Source organism: Procambarus clarkii, chromosome 36, assembly GCF_040958095.1.
Source record: "Procambarus clarkii isolate CNS0578487 chromosome 36, FALCON_Pclarkii_2.0, whole genome shotgun sequence".
Classification (NCBI taxonomy): domain Eukaryota; kingdom Metazoa; phylum Arthropoda; class Malacostraca; order Decapoda; family Cambaridae; genus Procambarus; species Procambarus clarkii.
Window position 1 is genome coordinate 2,746,256 of NC_091185.1, and position 5,022 is coordinate 2,751,277.

Below are 5,022 nucleotides of genomic sequence, written 5' to 3' on the forward strand. Positions count from 1 at the left end.
TATACAACCTTGCAACACAAGGATAATTATACAACCTTGCAACACAAGGATAATTATATACCCTAGCAACACAAGGATAATTATATACCCTTGCAACACAAGGATAATTATATACCCCAGTATCACAAGGATAATTATATACCCCAGCAACACAAGGATAATTATATACCCCAGCAACACAAGGATAATTATACAACCTTGCAACACAAGGATAATTATACAACCTTGCAACACAAGGATAATTATATACCCCAGCAACACAAGGATAATTATACAACCTTGCAACACAAGGATAATTATATACCCCAGCAACACAAGGATAATTATACAACCTTGCAACACAAGGATAATTATACAACCTTGCAACACAAGGATAATTATACAACCTTGGAACACAAGGATAATTATATACCCCAGCAACACAAGGATAATTATATACCCCAGCAACACAAGGATAATAATACAACCTTGCAACACAAGGATAATTATATACCCCAGCAACACAAGGATAATTATACAACCTTGCAACACAAGGATAATTATACAACCTTGCAACACAAGGATAATTATATACCCCAGCAACACAAGGATAATTATACAACCTTGCAACACAAGGATAATTATATACCCCAGCAACACAAGGATAATTATACAACCTTGCATCACAAGGATAATTATACAACCTTGCAACACAAGGATAATTATACAACCTTGCAACACAAGGATAATTATATACCCCAGCAACACAAGGATAATAATACAACCTTGCAACACAAGGATAATTATATACCCCAGCAACACAAGGATAATTATACAACCTTGCAACACAAGGATAATTATACAACCTTGCAACACAAGGATAATTATATACCCCAGCAACACAAGGATAATTATATACCCCAGCAACACAAGGATAATTATATACCCCAGCAACACAAGGATAATTATATACCCCAGCAACACAAGGATAATTATATACCCCAGCAACACAAGGATAATTATACAACCTTGCAACACAAGGATAATTATACAACCTTGCAACACAAGGATAATTATATACCCCAGCTACACAAGGATAATTATACAACCTTGCAACACAAGGATAATTATACAACCTTGCAACACAAGGATAATTATATACCCGAGCAACAGAAGGATAATTATACAACCTTGCAACACAAGGATAATTATACAACCTTGCAACACAAGGATAATTATATACCCCAGCAACACAAGGATAATTATACAACCTTGCAACACAAGGATAATTATACAACCTTGCAACACAAGGATAATTATATACCCCAGCAACACAAGGATAATTATATACCCCAGCAACACAAGGATAATTATACAACCTTGCAACACAAGGATAATTATATACCCCAGCAACACAAAGATAATTATACAACCTTGCAACACAATGATAATAATACAGCCTTGCAACACAAGGATAATTATATACCCCAGCAACACAAGGATAATTATACAACCTTGCAACACAAGGATAATTATACAACCTTGCAACACAAGGATAATTATATACCCCAGCAACACAAGGATAATTATATACCCCAGCAACACAAGGATAATTATATACCCCAGCAACACAAGGATAATTATATACCCCAGCAACACAAGGATAATTATATACCCCAGCAACACAAGGATAATTATATACCCCAGCAACACAAGGATAATTATACAACCTTGCAACACAAGGATAATTATACAACCTTGCAACACAAGGATAATTATATACCCCAGCAACACAAGGATAATTATACAACCTTGCAACACAAGGATAATTATACAACCTTGCAACACATGGATAATTATATATCCGAGCAACACAAGGATAATTATACAACCTTGCAACACAAGGATAATTATACAACCTTGCAACACAAGGATAATTATATACCCCAGCAACACAAGGATAATTATACAACCTTGCAACACAAGGATAATTATACAACCTTGCAACACAAGGATAATTATATACCCCAGCAACACAAGGATAATTATATACCCCAGCAACACAAGGATAATTATACAACCTTGCAACACAAGGATAATTATATACCCCAGCAACACAAGGATAATTATACAACCTTGCAACACAAGGATAATTATACAACCTTGCAACACAAGGATAATTATATACCCCAGCAACACAAGGATAATTATATACCCCAGCAACACAAGGATAATTATACAACCTTGCAACACAAGGATAATTATATACCCCAGCAACACAAGGATAATTATACAACCTTGCAACACAAGGATAATTATATACCCCAGCAACACAATGATAATTATACAACCTTGCAACACAAGGATAATTATATACCCCAGCAACACAAGGATAATTATATACCCAGCAACACAAGGATAATTATATACCCCAGCAACACAAGGATTATATAAACATTGATAATCGTAATATATTTATTATAGACAATATGAATGATCTATTAGTTTAATAGAAGTAGAAATATTTGACAAATTTGACACTTAACGGCTTGAACAACGATCAAATCGCCATAGCACCAGTTTGAGTCCCAGTTCACTATACGGGCTCACCATAGCCCGTGCTACTTGAAACTTTTTCTTCCAGGTAGTGAATCTTAAACAACCAAAGTGTCAAACATCACAGCAGACTTTAACCACTTGACACGACACAGAGAAAGAACCAATTATCACTATTGCTCTCACAATCACACCATCAACACCATCCATCACTAACACCGTTTTCTCAACAGAAGGCTGGCACCAACAGGCATATTGACCACCATAATCATTTCCTGCAGTGAAGTCATCATCATCATTTCACAGTCACATCCTACACATCCTCTAGAAGTACTGTCACAGGCAAGTGGAGCCTCACAGAAACCATCCTACACAACAGGAGCCACACAGGAACCATCCTACACAACAGGAGCCACACACCAACCATCCTACAGAACAGGAGCCACACAGGAACCATCCTACACAACAGGAGCCACACACCAACCATCCTACACAACAGGAGCCACACACTAACCATCCTACACAACAGGAGCCACACAGGAACCATCCTACACAACAGGAGCCACACAGTAACCATCCTACACAACAGGAGCCACACAGGAACTATCCTACACAACAGGAGCCACACAGAAACCATCCTACACAACAGGAGCCACACAGGATCCATCCTACACAACAGGAGCCACACACTAACCATCCTACACAACAGGAGCCACACAGGAACCATCCTACACAACAGGAGCCACACAGTAACCATCCTACACAACAGGAGCCACACAGGAACTATCCTACATAACAGGAGCCACAGAGAAACCATCCTACACAACAGGAGCCACACAGGAACCATCCTACACAACAGGAGCCACACAGGACCCATCCTACACAACAGGAGCAACACAGGAACAATCCTACACAACAGGAGCCACACAGAAACCATCCTACACAACAGGAGCCACACAGGACCCATCCTACACAACAGGAGCAACACAGGAACAATCCTACATAACAGGAGCCACACAGGAACCATCCTACAAAACAGGAGCCTCACAGGAACCATCCTACACAACAGGAGGCACACAGGAACCATCCTACACAACAGGAGCCTCACAGGAACCATCCTACACAACAGGAGCCACACAGTAACCATCCTACACAACAGGAGCCACACAAGACCCATCCTACACAACAGGAGCCACACAAGACCCATCCTACACAACAGAAGCAACACAAGACCCATCCTACACAACAGGAGCCTCACAGTAGCCATCCTACACAACAGGAGCCACACACTAACCATCATTCACAACAGGAGCCTCACACCAACCATCCTACACAACAGGAGCCACACAAGACCCATCCTACACAACAGGAGCCACACAAGACCCATCCTACACAACAGGAGCCACACAAGACCCATCCTACACAACAGGAGCCTCACAGTAACCATCCTACACAACAGGAGCCACACACTAACCATCATTCACAACAGGAGCCTCACACCAACCATCCTACACAACAGGAGCAACACAGGAACCATCCTACACAACAGGAGCCACACAGGAACTATCCTACACAACAGGAGCCACACAGAAACCATCCTACACAAAAGGAGCCACACAGGACCCATCCTACACAACAGGAGCAACACAGGAACAATCCTACATAACAGGAGCCACAGAGAAACCATCCTACACAACAGGAGCCACACAGGAATCATCCTACACAACAGGAGCCACACAGGAACCATCCTACACAACAGGAGCCACACAGGAACCATCCTACACAACAGGAGCCACACAGGAACCATCCTACACAACAGGAGCCACACAGTAACCATCCTACACAACAGGAGCCACACACTAACCATTATTCACAACAGGAGCCTCACACCAACCATCCTACACAACAGGAGCAACACAGGAACCATCCTACAAAACAGGAGCCTCACACTAACCATCCTACACAACAGGAGCCACACACTAACCATCCTACACAACAGGAGCCACACAGGAACCATCCTACACAAATGGAGCCACACACCAACCATCCTACACAACAGGAGCCACACAGTAACCATCCTACACAACAGGAGCCATACAGGAACCATCCTACACAACAGGAGCCTCACAGGACCCATCCTACACAACAGGAGCCACACAGGAACCATCCTACACAATAGGAGCCACACATTAACCATCATACACAACAGGAACCATCCTACACAACAGGAGCCACACACTAACCATCCTACACAACAGGAGCCACACAGGAACCATCCTACACAACAGGAACCATCGTACACAACAGGAGCCACACAGTAACCATCCTACACAACAGGAGCCACACAGGAACCATCCTACACAACAGGAGCCTCACAGGGCCCATCCTACACAACAGGAGCCACACAGGAACCATCCTACACAACAGGATCCACATAGGAACCATCCTACACAACAGGAGCCACACACTAACCATCCTACACAACAG